General features: G+C 43.4%; 1 long non-coding RNA gene across 3 annotated transcripts in view; it reads left to right on the forward strand.

The window, feature by feature from the left end:
* LOC138773780 (uncharacterized) overlaps positions 1-18,529 on the forward strand; it is a 303,380-nt gene that overhangs the window by 34,198 nt on the left and 250,653 nt on the right. For all 3 annotated transcript variants that reach the window (XR_011360216.1, XR_011360217.1, XR_011360218.1), the window contains exon 2: positions 12,770-12,916. This is a non-coding gene — a long non-coding RNA (uncharacterized lncRNA). The remainder of the gene's footprint in view (positions 1-12,769; positions 12,917-18,529) is intronic.

The raw sequence follows: 18,529 nt of genomic DNA on the forward strand, positions 1-18,529 counted from the left end.
CATGTGTTGCAGTTCCTGGACTAGAGACTGAACCGCAAGTCTGCCACATTACTGTCAATAACTTCCCTGTTATGGCGTTGCTGGACTCAGGAAGCCTTGTCACCTTGGTGCATGCCAGCCTGGTGACTGGGGACTTTGTGCCAAAAAGACATATGAGTGCGGTGTGCATACATGGCGATACAAAGGTTTACCCTATAGTACTGGCTAATGTCGGGACTGAACTAGGCGCTGTACAGTATGAAGTGGGTGTGGTTAAAAACCTTATGCATAATGTGATATTGGGGCGTGATTTTCCATTGTTCTGGGCTCTATGGGGAAAACAACAATCCCCTGAAAGGAGTAAGGATACCCCTAAGTCTATTGCATTACCCATGGTAAAAGATAAAAATGTACAGGATGAAAATGCTTTTCCTTTGCAGGTCCTGGCTGGTGAGGAAGAGGCTCCTCCCACTGACCAGAATGTTCCAGACTTAGAGGTGTCTAGGGATAATTTTGGTACTGCACAATTACAGGACCCCACTCTCAAAAATGCGAGAGAGCAGGTCACTGTTATGAATGGGGTACCTCAGGAACCAGAAGCTGAGAAAAAGTTTCCACATTTTTCTGTGACTAATGATCTCTACTATAGAGTCACTAAGATTAATGATGAGGTTGTGGAACAGCTTCTGGTGCCTAAGTCGTACCGGCGTCAGGTACTCGACATGGCCCATAATCATGTCCTTGGGGGCCACTTGGGGACAGATAAAACGCAGGAGAGAGTCCTCCAGAGGTTTTATTGGCCTGCGATTTATGCTGACATAAAAAAATACTGTGAGTCGTGCCCCACTTGTCAGCTTAGCGCCCCAGTGTCGCATTTCCGCAGCCCGTTGGTTTCGCTCCCCATCATAGAGGTACCTTTTGACCGCATTGCAATGGACTTGGTGGGTCCCATTGTAAAGTCGGCAAGGGGACACCAGTACATTTTGGTGGTCTTAGACTACGCAACCCGCTATCCTGAGGCTGTACCCCTAAGAAACACTTCGTCTAAAACAATTGCCCGTGAGTTGTTTTATATGTTTTCTAGAGTGGGGATCCCCAAAGAAATCTTGACCGACCAAGGTACTCCGTTTATGTCAAAGGTAATGAAGGACCTGTGCAAACTGTTTAAAATCTCACACCTTCGTACCTCTGTATATCACCCACAGACGGACGGGTTAGTGGAGAGGTTTAATAAAACCCTGAAACATATGTTAAAGAAAGTAGTGGAAAAAGATGGTCGGGATTGGGATCACTTACTACCTTACCTAATGTTTGCTATTAGGGAAGTGCCCCAATCATCCACAGGGTTCTCTCCCTTCGAATTAGTCTATGGTCGTCACCCTAGGGGTTTGTTGGATATAGCGAAAGAGACATGGGAAAGTGAGTCCACCCCATACAAGAGTGTTATAGAGCATGTAGCACAAATGCAGGACCGTATAGCCACTGTAATGCCCCTAGTAAGGGAACACCTCCAGAGGGCGCAAGAGGGCCAAAGTAGAATTTACAATCGTTCTGCGAGAATCAGGACATTTAGCCCTGGTGACCGGGTACTCATACTTGTTCCCACAGTAGAAAGCAAATTCTTAGCAAAGTGGCAGGGTCCCTATGAAATTGTAGAGAAGATCAGTGAGGTAAACTACAAGGTACACCAACCAGGTAGAAGGAAGCCTTTCCAAGTTTATCACATAAACTTGATCAAGCCCTGGAAAGACAGGGAATCCTTGGTGGCGACAAAGCCTGTTGGTCATCTGTCCCCACCAATCCCTCCGGTCAGGATTGGTGACACCCTGTCAGTATCCCAGAAGCAGGAAGCTAAGGAATTCCTGCAGAAAAATAAAGACAAGTTTTCTGACCTCCCAGGGCGTACGCATCTCATTAGTCATCATATTGAAACTGAGCCTAGAAGCAGAGTAAACCTTAAGCCCTATAGGATACCAGAAGCACGGAGGGAGGCGGTATCCTCTGAGGTAAAACGTATGCTTGACCTAGGAGTCATTGAGGTGTCCCAGAGCGAGTGGTCCAGCCCGATTGTGTTAATCCCAAAGCCCAATGGAACTTGGAGGTTCTGTAATGATTTTAGAAAGTTAAATGAGATCTCCAAGTTCGATGCCTACCCCATGCCCAGGGTAGATGAGTTGATCGAAAGGATGGGTAATGCTAGGTACATAACTACCCTCGATCTCACTAAGGGCTACTGGCAGATCCCCCTCACTCCTAAGGCTAGAGAGAAGACCGCATTCTCCACCCCTGATGGGCTCTTCCAATATGTAGTGATGCCATTCGGGTTACATGGAGCCCCTGCCACTTTTCAGAGGTTGATGGACTTGATCCTGCGACCACATCGGGACTACTCTGCTGCCTACCTCGATGATGTGGTCATTTTTAGCCCTGATTGGGAAAGTCACCTCTGTAAGGTCCAGGCGGTGTTAGATGCCATAAGTGATGCGGGGTTAACCATCAATGCAGAGAAGTGTGCACTAGCCTTAGAGGAGGCCAAATACCTGGGATACATTATTGGGAGGGGGTTAGTGAAACCACAACTGAATAAAATTGAGGCAATACAGAATTGGCCCAAACCCCTCACAAAGAAACAGGTCAGAGCTTTCCTGGGTATTACGGGCTATTACCGTAGGTTTGTGCCAAACTTTGCCACAGTTGCAGCCCCGCTAACTGACCTGACAAAGGGTGCGAAGTCCGCAATGGTGACATGGACTCCAGAGGCCGAGAAGGCTTTTCAAAGCCTTAAATCTGCCTTGTGTCAACAACCTGTACTAGTTACCCCTGACTTTAGGCAAGAATTTCTGGTCCAGACAGATGCCTCCAACACAGGGTTAGGTGCCGTCCTCTCACAGGTCGTGAATGGCGAGGAGCACCCAGTGATGTACTTAAGCAGGAAGCTATCCCCGGCCGAGAAAAACTACGCCATTGTTGAGCGAGAGTGTCTGGCAGTGAAATGGGCCCTAGAGTCCCTGAGGTACTACCTGCTAGGTAGAAAATTTAAGCTAGTGACCGACCATGCCCCCCTAACATGGATGAAGGTTAACAAGGAGAAAAATGCGAGGGTAACTAGATGGTTTCTGTCCCTCCAAAACTTTAATTTCACGGTGGAACACAGGCCAGGAAAGTTACAGGCAAATGCTGATGCCCTATCAAGGGTACACTGTCTGTGGGGACAGAATGCTCAGCCCTCCGGTCTGAAAAAGAGGGGGGGGATATGTAGACATGTCACTGGAGAAGTATTTGAGGGGAGGTACATCTCACCCAGGCTAAGGCATATGGTGAGATGGTGAATCCAGGTGAGATCTGTCACTCAGCAGTGTTATGCTGCTGAGGGTTTTTTTCCATGTTCCGGGCCTGGATTTACTGGAATGGTGGGTAGGTTGGTAGTGGGACCTGCCATTCCCCTCCCCCGGTCCAGTTCGGGTGTTGCAGGCAGGTGTGCCTTGTTAAGCCTGCGGCAGGGTAAAAGCTCCACAGAGCTAGAGGAGATTGCTCTCAGCCAGGGTGAACAGCCTGCATGCTGTGTTTCCTGGGAGCAAGGAGTTCTATCACTGCTGGGGCCTATTCACACTCCACGATACCGCCTATGGAAGTGACAGTTAGGTGACCTGTGTTAGTAAGTGCCCAGACGGGCAAGACCTTTTTGTTTTGTCTTATTATCAATGCACAGTGTTGCTGTATTTATGTTGCTGGACCGTTTATGCTACAAATAAACACCAAAGCTGTTTTTAAGTCCAAGTTTGCTGCCTGAACTGTGTCCTAACACACCATCCCCCGGGAAGATCCCTACAGTATGTAACACCAGTATTGTGTAAAAAAAAAGTCGCTATACAGATAAATATTATTATTATTATTATTATCATTTAATAATAATTTCCTCATTGACATCACACAACCATATACAACAAGTCTACCACTGTGGTAATACGTCAGATGTCTGCATCCCACCATCTTGGGTGATTCTTATAGTATAATGTGTAAGTGTAGCCAGACATGAAATACAGATTGAGATGTTATTATGCTTTTTTATGAGATGTATTTTTCTAATTTGCCTTTTGTAAATCTATTAGGTAAGCGCCGAGTAGCAGTAACATATAATAAGACGCTTTATCAGAATTAGAACTACTCTGCTCTGGAACATCTTTTCACTCTTTACACATTTTGGCCCAAGTTCCCAAACTACTGGACTCAGAATAGGTTTTTTTTTTTCTTTACACACTGACTTGTGGCCAAAAGCAATAAAAGATGCCAGAATAATCAAGATCTGTAGCGGTGATCGGACGCAGCTGGAACAAGGCAGTAATTCTGACATCGGGTAACATCAGATATTTTAGGATCAGTAGTTTTAACAGATTTTGTTTATTTCTAACAAAAGGTGTTTAATGTTAAAAAAACATATTTATGTTTCCAAGTGAGTGGTTTTATCTTATTGTCTTTGTGACTCCTTCTGATGTGGCTCATGAATGGGTGTCACTGAAAGCCTCTATGAGGCCCAGGGGCAGAGGCCTTGTCATTGACAATGTTGTTCCAGGCTTGTGGTGTAATACTATTTTTGGTTCTCCTTTGTGCAGGAGGTGCTGTATAGAAATAGAAATCATCCAAATTAAGAAAACACTCAGAATAATTCATTAGTATCTAAAGTAGTTGGTGTGCATTATTATCCTTTACAATGGTTGTCGAGGGTAGGGGAGGAATTAACATTTGGTTGATGGTAACATCCATTTCTTTATAGAGTAGAAAAAGTGTATGCTCCAGTGGTTTTACTACCTCACCAGGCAATAAAGATAGTTCTGCTGTGCACTCAGACGGGAAGCTGAACACTTTTTACTGAATACTTAAAGGGAACCTGTCACCCCGATGCCGGGGTGACAGGCTCCCGACCCCCTGCTAGAGGACCTTATACATACCAACGCTCATAGAGAATCACAGAGTGTCGGACTCACCGGTCATTCTCTATAAGAGTTGGACTCATCTCAGGAGCACGCGTGCCGGGCTTCAGGGGCTGAAATCTCCGTCACCTGACCAGAAGAAGCGGAACCCGGCACTATTAGGTAAGTATAAGGTTCTCTAGCGGGGGGTCGGGAGCCTGTCACCCTGGCACGGGGGGGTGACAGGTCCACTTTAAAGAGTTTTCTGATTATTTTTTTTTCAAAAGAGCTGGGGAGGGGGTGTCAGGGTCCTGCCTCAGCCACTGACTGCCTGAGCGGGGCTGACACATCACGACCAGTGTCCCTGCCGGGGAAGAAGCTGCCGGGGCACCAGGATCCAGAGAAGGACAGTGGACCCCAGTGCTGGAGCCGGCTCCCTTTGGACTTTCCCTTTAAAAAAATTAACAACTGGCACTGGTCTATAAAGTATAGACACTAGCAATATGGTCTGAAAAATACAGCATTTTGTGCACATTTTTGCATTACCGCAGTTCGTTATACTGATGGTGGTATTACAACCAGCACTAGTTACAGCCTCGATTATGTTGTCTGGTACGGTAAAGTTAGCATAAAAAATAAGAGCCTGGTAATGTATAGCTGAATATATTCTCAGTCACAATGTGACAACAGCGTCTATTCAGATCTATTCAATGTCTGTTTCAAATTTACATAAATTTTTGTTGAGGCCTTTGAACCTCTTAAAGTGCAAATCTGCTACAGATCCTGTACGCACCCTAAAAAGGGTATTTTGTATTGATTATAAGTGCAGCTGGAGTATGCTTGGCATTTGAATACTAGTGGCTGAAGAAGTTGGATGCAGCTCCAGGGAGTCCAGGATACATGGATACAGCCTATGAAATTCTTTTTGGGCGGCACGTCTGTGTCGAGGGTGGTGCTCGTAGTAGGAAAAAATTCCTATAACATCATGAAAGTTCAAATCTCGGCACTCACCATTTTAATGCTTCCAGAAATCTTTATTTTAGACAATTCATCAGATTTTTACAGCGTTAAAAACAGGACGTTTCGGCGTCAAGCCTTCCTCAACTGCCTGTTTAGACAGTTGAGGAAGGCTTGATGCCGAAACGTCCTGTTTTTACCGCTGTAAAAATCTGATGAATTTTCTAAAATAGAGATTTCTGGGAGCATGAAAATGGTGAGTGCCGAGATTTGAACTTTCATGATGGATACAGCCTATGGCCTAGGGATGCATCCAACTTCAGCCACCAGTATTCAAACGCCAAACAATTGGACTCGAGCATTCTCAAGTTACGCTCATCTCTAGTATTTTAGTATAAATCCCCCTACCCCGATCTGCTGCTCCATTCAAAACTAATGTTTTTGGGTCTCTGTTTTTGGAGATTGTGAAGACTCGAGAGTCTGTGGGCTGAGCTTATACATACAGGTGGGCAGGCACATGTCTGCCAATAGAGGGATGCCATCCTAGGGAGTCCTGGAAAACATGGATGCAGCCATAAGCCATAAGCTGTACCTATGATTTCCTGGCAGCCCTACGGCGGCATTTAACTTCTCCAGACACCGGGAGTCAAATGCCAAACATTTGGGTTTGGAGAACTTTGAAGAACCGGAACCGGAAGTCCCCTCAACACTAATCATCAGACATGTCAAAACTTATTGATCCCATTGGTTCTCACTGCTGAGACCCGCTGGGATCAGGTTATATAGCCGGGGAGAGGATGCAGCAGCACAATCTACTCCTAGGCCATCTGCTCTGTTCGTCTAGACCAGGGATGGGGAACCTTTGGCCCTCCAGCTGTTGTGAAACTACAATTCCCATCATGCCTGGAGAGCTAAGGCAGCTTTAGCTTTGGCTGTCCAGGCATGATGGGAATTGTAGTTTCACAACAGCTGGAGGGCCGAAGCTTCCCCATCCCTGGTTTAAGTAGTAGCATAGACTTTCATTGACGGACTGACTCCCCGACTATGTCTCCTGATCACACAGGTGTCGGCAGTGACTCCGCTGTGATCAGTAACGTTTGACATGTCTGATTAGGGAGCACACCAGCTATAGTATAAACATCACCATAACACATTAAACCCAGACAAAATTAATGGAATGTACCTGCCCTGAACTTCTTCCACATCCAAAATTAATAGTTAATTTAGTAATAAAAAATTTTAAGGAAATGAGGGTATGCTGTAAATTTAGCTTTAGTAAGATTGGTTTATCTGTTCATATTTTCTTTTATTATGTACTCCCAGTTTACAAAATCCCTTTACTCCCTAAACACTTCATCAATGGGGATCCACGAACTGAGAAACGTAATGATCTTTAGAGTTGTCTCATGAAGACAACCTCTGTCCATTTCCCCTATTAGGACACATACACCTCATAGAGTGAAGGCTGTGAACTAAATCAGACAGACAGCCAGTCTTTAAAATATCTCCCAACTGTACTTGCATTACATATGAATGGCGGCATGTTAATGCAAAATGTCAATTTATATAAGTATATGCAATAAGTGCCCCAGATGGGTATATCCCTTTAAGGCAGGGATGGGGAACCTTAGGCCCTCCAGCTGTTACAAAACTACAATTCCCATCATCCCTGGACATCTGAAGCTAAAGCTTATGTCACATGTTCAGGCATGGTGGGAATTGTACTTTTGCAACAGCTGAAGGGCCTAAGGTTCCCCATCCCTGCTTTAAGGGGTTAAAGGGGTACTTCAGCAAAAATCCTTTTCTTTCAAATCAACTGATTTCAGAAAGTTATATAGATTTGTAATGCTGCGTTTACACGAAACGATAATTGGCCCGATCGTACGATTAACGATGTTGGAGTAACGATTTTTTTTTTCATAATGATCAGCGTTTAGACGGAACGATATATCGTACGGAAAATTCGTTTTGCAATCGTTTCGCGATCGCTTAAGCCTATCTCGCTCATAGGAAAAATCGGTAAACGACTGTTTACACGGAACGATATGCGAATTTTTTTTGCGAACGACGATTTTAGAACATGTTGTAAGATCAAAATGAACGATTTCTCGTTCGTCGTTTGATTGTTCGCTGCGTTTACAGGTAAGATTATTGTTCGAATTCTATTGTTATCGTGCAATTTCGCACGATAATCGTTCCGTTTAAACGCAGCATAATTTACTTCTATTTAAAAATCTCCAGTCGTCCATTACTTATCAGCTGCTGTATGTCCTGCAGGAAGTGGTGCATGCTCTCTAGTCTAACACAGTGCTCTCTGCAGCCACCTCTGTCCATGTCAGGAACTGTCCAGCTGACATGGACAGAGGTGGCAGCAGAGAGCACTGTGTCAGACTGTAAAGAATACACTACTTCCTGCAGCACATACAGCAGCTGTTAAGTACTGGAAGACTGGAGATTTTTAAATAGAAGTAAATAACAAATTTATATAACATTCTGAAACCAATTGATTTGTAAGAAAAAGATTTTCACTGGAGTACCCCTTTAAATGTTAAAGGGGTTATCCAGCGCTACAAAAACATGGCCACTTTCCCCCTACTGTTGTCTCCAGTTTGGGTGGGGTTTTGAAGCTCAGTTCCATTGAAGTAAATGGAGCTTAAAGGGGTACTCCAGTGTGGGGGCACTTTTGCGCTGGGGCCGAGTGAAAAGACGTCCACTCACCTCCCCGATGCCGGTTCCCAGATGCTTCCGGGTGTCTGATGCGGGCCCGAGAAGTGACATCTCAGGTCCGCTCAGCCAGTCAGTGAAGGAGGCGGGATCCCGCCTCCTTCACTGACTGGCTGAGCGGACCAGAGGAGGTGAGTGGAGGTCTTTTAACTCTGCCACCTCGTCCCCGGTCCCAGCGCAAAAGTGCCCCCACGCTGGAGTACCCCTTTAATTGCAAACCGCACCTGAACTGGAGACAACAGTAGGGTGAAAAGTGGCCATGTTTTTGTAGCACTGGATAACCCCTTTAATTTTGCATCCATTTTACACAGTTAAAAAAAAAAAAAAAAAAAAAAAAAAAAAAAAAAAAGCGTGGTTGCGAATGTGAACATAGCCTTTAAGCTAACTTGAAAATGTCTTCTGGGCCCTACTGTGTATATTCCAAAACCGTGTCTACATGATTATTACTACAGGATCTCTGTGTGCAAAATGTTCTGTGTTATAGACAGACCTCACCCTGTTTTGGGAAAAGTAGATTGTGTGGCTGAGACGCGCTGGCTTCAGTTTCCTGTGCAGATCAGTTAACTCATCTGGCTGTGATCTCCAGCACTTGGAAGGCGATGTTACTCTGAAGCCAGGAACATTAAATGTGATTTCTTTTTCCAAGTGCATATATCATGTTAAATACAAAGTGTAGACTTCCCTGAGTATTTCACTGTTTCGGCTTTAATAAGGTTGTACTTTTTTAGAAATGACATGAAGTGACCTTGGCAGCAGTGTTTTATAACAGGTTTGGTGTGGGTCGTCGTAAGGTGGGTCATATTTCTAGTGATACTTCATTTTATAACATTGGACATCAACCATGTAAAATAGTAAACTGGATGAGATTGTTTTTGCGGTCTTAAAGGGGTACTCCAGCGAAAATCTTTTTCTTTCAAATCAACTGGTTTCAGAAAGTTATATAGATTTGTCATTTACTTCTATTTAAAAATCTGAAATCTTCCCATACTTATCAGCTGCTGTATGTCCTGCAGGGAGTGGTTTACTGTCTCCAGTCTGACACAGTGCACTCTGCTGCCACCTCTGTCCATGTCAGATACTGTCCAGAGCAGGAGAGGTTTTCTATGGGGATTTTTTGTGGCTCTTCACAGTTCCTGACATGGACAGAGGTGGCAGCAGAGAGCACTGTGTCAGACTGAAAAGAATGCACACCTTCCTGCAGGACATACAGCAGCTGATAAATACTGGAAGACTGGAGATTTTTAAATAGAAGTAAATTACAAATCTATATAACTTTCCGAAACCTGTTGATTTGTAAGAAAAATATTTTTGCCGGAGTACCCCTTTTTAAAATTTGTATGCAATTCACTACTTATGTGTAATGCTTAGCCAATACTTACTTTTTCGGTATTGGATGCTTTTTACATTAATTCCCGTAGGCCTCAGACACGATCAATACCTGCAGTCTGTCTAATCTAACCTACTTTTTTTCTCATCAGTAGCTTAGGCCGCAAATTGTTCTACCTTTGGCACTGACTATAAGATCAAGTACACTATTACAGCAAGAAGAGAATTAGAAGAGACCCCCCACCCCCCGGCTCCTTTGTTTTTTGTTTTGAATAGAGACGCGGATACGGTACATATTCTTTCTCTATAGAGCCGCCAGAGAGAGACAAGTACAGCACTTGGCTTTTTATGGCAGCTCTATAGAGTATAATTAGAACCATGGGTCACGTGCTGTATTCAAAACAAAGGAGTCCGATATGGAGGTCGGACCCCCATCCTGTGGATAGGAGGCAAGATAGTTTGGTGTGGACAATCTCCTTAGAGGGATACTCCAGCGAAAAGCTTTTTCCCAGTAAGTGAAACACATTACAAAGTTATATAACTTTGTAATATGCTTCAATCACCTATCTGCCCCCCTCCCCTATCTGCCCCCCTTCCCTATCTTTTTCCCCCTCAATCCCTCACCAGGAAGTGTAGGAAACTCCTTCTTGCCTAATGACTGTTGACCCCAGGAAGCCATTTTGTGACAATGACATCATCAAGAGGGAGGCGGGTCTAAGCCCTGTTAAGCCAGCCTCCCTTTGTCAGATGACTCGGGTTGCTCAGCTCTGATTGGCTGAACAAGCTGTAAGCCATCTAACAGTTTTACAGAGTCAGTTAGACATCACAGGAGACAATGTGCATCATGGGAAAGCCCAAACCAGGAAGTAAAGAAAAAAATGAAGCCTCCAACTGGAGCTTCAGGGACCTGCAAGCAGCAGGAAATTCAAACAGACAGACTCCGGACTCCAGACTTCTTCTTCTTATATTATTTGCATCAGTGGATATGGGGATTATGTGATATATAAATTATTATTGTTGTTGTTATTATTATTATTATTATATTTTTTTTTTATTTTACTGTCCACCATGGGGACTTCACTATCTGAATGCCTGATGGCAGGTATAATACACTGCAGTGCTGATTTGCATTGCATTTTATTATGCCTGTCATAGACATAACTGAGGGCAGAGCCGGATCAACTTCTGTAGCTGTGACAGGGGAGATATGGCCTCCGGTTGTCATTGCTACCATTGTAACTCTGTGATATCTTCTCCCTCTGTTCTCTCCATAGATGCTGCAATTACACTGACCGCAGCATCTATAGGGTTAGCTGCTAGGATCCGAGCATGGCTGGTATGGTGGTGGGTGCCCGGGTATCCCAGCAAATGGCGAAACAGCTTCCCTGTCCCTTTCAGCTACAGACACAACTGTACATCTATGATGGAAAACGCACCGCAAGAATGGACGTACAGTACAGTTGTGTCTGTTGCTCTGAATGGGTTAATGGATACCTATCATCCCGCTGACATGGAAGTAGTCTGCACCTAAAGTGTGAGGTGTAAGGAACTGCTGAAAGTGCTATATACTTCAATAAAAGGGTGATGGGTCCCCTTTATCGTGGTTATCCAAGACTTAAAAAAAAAAAAAACACTGCTGCTTTCTTCCAAAAACAGCATTGCACCTGTTCTTGGGTCGTAAAACAAAAGTGGCGCTGTTTTAAAATAATTTTTAAATTTTTATTATTTTTTTTTTTAATCCTGGATAACCCTTTAAAATCTCTTCATGTATATACATACTTTTTTTTTTTTTATTAGGTATGTTTGTGAAAGCTGGCTAGTTTTACCATCCAAAATCCACACATCTTCATGAGGCTGGGTTCACACTACGTATATTTGAGGCTGTATGTTTGAGGCTGTATAGCAACCAAAACCAGGAGTGGATTAAAAACACAGAAAGGCTATGTTCACATAATGTTGTAATTGAGTGGATGGCCGTCATTTAATGGCAAATATTTGCTGTTATTTTAAAACAACGGCTGTTATATTGAAATAATGGAAGTTATTTACCGTTATATGGCGGCCATCCACTCAATTTCAACATTGTGTGAACAGATCCTTTCTGGGTTTTCAATCCACTCCTGGTTTTGGTTGCTATGAGGACCTGACATGAGGACCAAATACAGCCTGAAATATACATAGTGTGAACCCAGCTCAAGATGCATAATGACTGTTCTGTGTAGAAGTTTGCCAGCTGTCTTGAATGTGAAAACTCAGGAGACAAAGACCAGACATAGTGATAGCATACAGCCTCCCCAAATTAGACAGTCATATACCTTCAAACATTCTAAATATACCAGTAAAAGTGAGACCTTTAAAGTAAGGCGCACCCTTCAGTCCTCCAATACTAGGGATATTTGACTTGTAAGATTAAAGTTTATGTCGTAATTGGTTAGTTATAAACTTTTTTTTTTTTTTTTAAGTTAGGCTGTGTTAACACACATTGGAGTTTAATTGAGGTGCTGCCACCGTACTGCAGCGTCTTCACACAAATGATGCAGTACTGCCATGAAACTGCAATGTGTGAAGATAGCCTCAGATTATCAAATTATTAGGGTTATTTAACAGGTGCTGCAGACAGATTTCTGATTGGTGCCCCAACTACACAGTCGCAAAGGGCTGGTTAGTGGTCATGGCCTCGGTGCCTTCCATGGTAATCTGCTATTACAGCCTACCAAAAAAAAAAAAAAAGAATATTCTCTTCCTAATATTTGTTAAAAAAATGTGAATTGTAAATGTGTGTTTTTTATATATAGGTAATGCTCTTGTACTGTAGGAGTAGGACATAAATTGTGTTTTCATGGCCGAGTCCTAATTTTACACCTTTCTCCTAATAGTCATACTGGCAACATAGACCATCTATAAAATTTCAAGTCTGTGTGGAACCTTTTTGGATATACAGCACCTGTTGGCAAGTTCCAAGAGAATCCCCAAGACAGTCCAAGAACTGATTCTGCTCAAACCTATCAAAAAGTCAGTGAAAGGTAAGTGATTACAAGTGTTCTGCATTTTATTATACAGTTACACTATCCACAATCTAGCTTGGATTTCTGGTATGATTCAATAGTAGTAAATCTGCTGACTTACATACTCGCAGCGGACTGAAATATCTGCTGCAAGTATGTATTCACAAGGAACTGCCAGGATTTTGGATCGTTACGGATCTCGCTGCAAAACTCGCAGAAAACTTGCACATTGTGATGGCACGCCTGCTTTTATTATAGGAGGTTAGCTGTACCCTTTTCCCCTGTGGTCAGTGTCCTGCCGGGTTGCTATCGGGTCCCTTGGGTTTATGTAGTCACGGATGATGTAGTCACGGATGGCCAGAGTGGTATAGTGACCCTTCCGGTTAGTAGGACCCGCTACCCACAGAAAGGGGATAATGTCCCAAGGTTGCGGGGTGTGTGCTGTTTCGGTGGTGATGAATAATCACAGACTCTTGAAATAAAGTTGAGGTGGTTTACTACTTGTAAAGGTGTAGCAAGTAATGCAGAAAGTCTCTGAGACACACTTGACAAAGTTCCAATAAACACTTGATAGTAAAACGACCAGATCTGTAGGATAAGTGCAGTGTAGGATATAGTCATATTGGTTGAGTTGTGCTGAGTGGTACAAGAAGTAGAGTAGCAGAGAGGAGGATGCCGTGAGAGTCTCAACCCATGTAGTACTGTGCTCTGCCAGGAGGTTGGAGGATGAGGTAGAATACTTGTAGAAGAATAATAAGAGGAATGAGAAGAACACCTGTGCTCGTGTATTGACCTTTGACTTCAGTCTTCACACCACCTTATGCCCACTAGACTCGGCTGAACCTTCCTAATGGGTGACACAGGCCCCAGGCCTTGTTACCTGGGATGAGCGGAATGCTGAGGGTTCCCTGCTGACACCCATGCTGCGAGACTGCCTGGATCAGTTCCTGGCTCTGTGGCTCTGTTATAGATACTGTCCAGCTCTGTGACTTCTCCTTGTCCACGGCGTGGGTTGAGGTTATCTCTGGCTGGTCCTCTCTTAGGAGCTTAACAGTGCATAGTGCTTTGGAGTGTTACTAGTAAAGAAGTTGTGGGAGATGTGCTATCTTGCGTACTTCCCATGCGGGGTACTGACTAAGACTGACCTCAACTTGTGTCTCCTGTGTGAATCACTTCCTCCTGAGCAAGTATGGTGCACTGTGATTGGGTGAAAGAGTGCAATAGAAGAAGAAAGGAGGGAGATGATAGGAAAGAAGAAAGCAGAAATCCTACTGGTCTACAGATTCTGGTGACACACAAGCACAATAACCCTTTGCGATCCTTTAACTGTGCAGCTTCTATATATACATACATAATACAGCGACATCTAGTGGCTAACTTTTATTACTACTTTTACCACAATAAGAATACAAAAAGTACAGACTTTTGCGAAGGGTGTATATAACTGCAACACCCCTAGTGGGACACCACATGTAGTGTCCCAGAGCAGATGGGACCCTACTGTTTCCTGCACACTTGTTGTCAGGTGGTATTCCAAAGGTATGCTCTGTGTGAAGGACTCATGTTCTACTCTTCCTCCACTAGGTGTCACTAAAGTAAATGTATTGCACAGTATTTACTTACATAGCTGAAGGAGGATGTATTTACCAATGGGTTAAACACACACACACACACACACAGACAGACACACACTCAATAATGGTGGTCGGGAAGGCATACTGAAGCCTTAGCAGCCAATAGGATTACTACTTTCATTTTTAAAGAGAGCTGGAATATGATTGGTTTCTATAGGCGGCGGCCTCATCTTCCATTCTATATTCTGATCTCTTTGAGATCTTACTACAGATATAATTAAAAAGACTCTGTCAGTAGGTGTATGGTGTCCTATCTCAGGGTGGCATAAACTAGTGACAGAGAAGCTGAGCAGGATGATGTATAACTTACATTGTTCTGTGCAGCTGATCCAGAGATCTCCTCCTAAATAACATGGACAATAAGTAGTCCTCTACATTATGTGCATAAGCTCAGTAGTCCTGGATATTGATGAGAAACAGAAAACTCCGCCCACCTGCTACCTGATTGGCAGTTATTAATTCATGCTGTGTATAGGCAGTCACCTGTCAATCAGCAGCTGGAGGGCGGGGGAAGGGGTGTGACAAGAATCCTATTCTCCTGCATATTAGGAGAACGGCTGAACAGAATGATGTAAGTAATACACCGATCTGTTTAGCATTTCTGTCACTAATTTATGCTTCCCCCATTTAAAGCATCATATACCTAGTGACAGATTCCCTTCAATAACAGAGTGGGGTGACAACCTGTAGCTGATCTTACTGATTTCACTGTCATCTTTTGAAACCACTAACCAAGATCAGTACTGACTTTCAGCCACTTGGGAGATTTTGAGTTTACATTTGTGCCTGTGAACCTGGCCTAGTTTTCTAGTAGCGAGTAGGGGCCCTATGACACTAAATGATTATTGTCCGTCTTTGGCCAAATACTGTGTACAATGTCAGCTGATCGTTGTCTTAAAACATGACCTATCTCAGTGATAATGATTGCGACGGTCTGCTGGCCTTCGCTCCGCAGACTGCCGATCTCTTCTATGGGCCACCCACATGATCTAAGGATTGTCCAGGCAGCCCCCCCCCCCCCCCCCCCCCCCACTGTTTGTGTAATAGCACTGATGGTTAGTGGGGAATGAGGAGCAAGTGAGAGCTGACCTGATCCTGAGTATTGGGCTGTGTAATACGGCCCTAAGCAGAAGATCTCTTTCCCCTTATGTATTAGATAGTACACTGATACAGTACTATAGTAGAGAATGCTGTTTCATGCAGTGAGTGATACCTGTGGGAGTGCTTTATTTTGATGACTTAGAGTGAATCAGTTTCACTAAGAATCACATCACTACTTTGCTGATAAATACCCAGGCTTCCTCCCAGTCAGTGTCAACACAGTAATTCTGTACTCACCTCCGGGTGTCTTTTTACAAGCGAGCTTATGCATATCTTTATTAAGATGTAAAAATGAAAGAGGTGACTTATATTGTGATAACCGAGTAAGAATAAACAAGTGACTGCGGGGACCCTCCTTACATTGACACATTTAATATTTATATAAAAAAGGCAAACACTAGGGGGGACATTTACTATTAAAGGGGTAGTTCACCCAAATTTTTTTTCTTTCAAATCAACTGCTGCCATGAAGTGCCAGAGATTTGTAATTTACTTCTATTAAAAAATCTCAAGCCTTCCAGTACTTATCAGCTGCTGTATGCCCAACAGGAAGTTGTATTATTTCTAGTCTGGAGAGCAGGAGAGGTTTTCTATGGGGATTTGCTACTGCTCTGGACAGTTCCTGACATGGACAAAGGAGGCAACAGAGAGCACTTTGTCAGACAGGAAAGAAAACACCACTTCCTGCTGGACACACAGCAGCTGATAAGTACTGGAAGACTTAAGATTTTTTAATAGAAGTGAATTACAAATCTCTGGCACTTCATGACACCAGTTGATTTGAAAAAAAACATTTTTTGGTGGACTACCCCTTTAAGTCTAAAATGGCCAATTTTTCTACAGAGTATTTGTCTATTTTTTTTATTCAGCGGAATAGGACTAATTTAATAAACTATTCATGATTTTGTGAATAGAGTATTCTCACAATATTTGCAAAAAATTACCCAAGCATATTCACCTGGTACTGACCAGACATAGGCCTGCACCTCTGTTTGTGAATCTTTTTTAAAAATTTTGTGCAAATCCTGGATTATGCGAATACTCAAAACAGGGAAATAAAAAAAAAAAAAAAAGTGCAATCTAAAAAATATTTGCCCGTCGAATACTGATTCATAAATAGAACTTAGACCAAGAATGGGTGAAAAATCCAATTATTCACCTAAAAATAGGCGCAAAGCCCTTGATAAATGTACCCCTAGGTTTTCTTCTGACTGATAGCATTTATCTATCAATAGACACTAGATAAAAGGAGAAGTCTAGACATTTAAAAATTTCCACAGATGGCAGGGGGGAACATAACAAACAATCCTTTTGTATCCGTCCCTGTGCCTGCAATGCCCCACGTGACAGACAAAAAGGGATTTTCCGTCGAGTTCTGATGATGTTACATGACTGGGGGGGATGTATGAGGTGTGGAATGCTTGTTATTATTATTACTATTGGGGATGGTCCTTGTCATCGGCTGATCGTGTCATTAGGTCCCAACCTTAAATCATCGTCCCCCAGGCTATTACAATATGTGCAATAGCGATGCGCCGCCGATGGCTGATGAATCTGTAAAAAAATAAATAATAATAACCTATACATACCTGTCTACGCTCCATGATGTGTTGCTAGCTTCAGCCTGCTCCCTGCTGTGTCTGAAGTGACAGGACGCTCAGCCAATCACTGGCCGTGGCACTATCCTGGTGATTTAAAAACACTGCAGTTGGGAGGGCTGCTTTTAACTATTTTCATGTCTGTAGTGGGTCTACATCTTGCCATTGCGGTGAGCTGTTGCATTTTTCTGTGTTTTTGCTTTTACAGTTTCAGCCATAGCAACGCGCTCTTGCCTAGTGTGAATGGTGTTCTAGGAGAGCTGACCAAATTTGTCTTTTTTTCTCTATCCTGGTGACTGGCTAAGCATCCTGTCACTTCAGACACTGCAGAGCGGGCCGAAGCTGCAGGACATAAGAGAGCGCAGACCAGTATGTATAGTTTATGATAGATATACAGCCCTTCCGGCATGATTATCAAGCCATGTATGGGTTCATAGTCAACAGGTGAATATGCAAAAAAGGGGTCTGTGGAGCCTCAGTTGTGAGTCTCAGAATACAGGAATAGACAGATATCCCTCCAGGGAAGGAAACTTGTTGCCAAGGGGGGAGATCACCAAACCACCCTGGTGCGTAGCCCCTTAAAGAGAACCAATCATGGACGAAAGTTAAAAAAAATTTATTCCCTAATTAGATGCAAATCATAATTTTATTAACATTTGCAAATATAATTCATTATTTTTATTGCTACGTTTTTGAATTATTCCCTTTTTACTTTCCTGTCTCGAGCCGGCTCTTTTCATAAAGAGCGCAAGATCGCTGTGTATTATCTAAAGTCCCTCTTCTCTAATCTATTTATTAAGATACAGACTGTCTCTGCAGTCTGTATCTTATATTTTACCTAATCCTCTTCTTCGGTGCAGCAAGGCCGGCGCCGCCATCTTGATTACGTCACTTGCATTCCAGCGGTGGAACGCAAGGCCCGTAATCAAGATGGCGGCGCCCGGCCTTGCGGCACTGAAGCAGAGGATAGGTAAAGTATAAAGATACAGACTGCAAATGCAGTCTGTATCCTCATGAAGTCTATCTATGAAGATACAGACTGCCTTTGCAGTCTGTATCTTTATACTTTACCAGATCCTCTGTTCCCTGGCTGTTCCGGCGGCACCGCCATCTTGATGACGTCACGCTGGAATGCACCGCTGGAACGCAAGTGACGTCATCAAGATGGCGGCGCCCACCGGAACAGCCAGGGAACAGAGGATCAGGTAAAGTATAAAGATACAGACTGCAAAGGCAGTCTGTATCTTCATAGATAGACTTAGGGAGAGATGTACTTTCATAATAGGGACAGTTATATT

The sequence above is a fragment of the Dendropsophus ebraccatus genome, chromosome 15 (assembly GCF_027789765.1).
Source record: "Dendropsophus ebraccatus isolate aDenEbr1 chromosome 15, aDenEbr1.pat, whole genome shotgun sequence".
Lineage (NCBI taxonomy): Eukaryota > Metazoa > Chordata > Amphibia > Anura > Hylidae > Dendropsophus > Dendropsophus ebraccatus.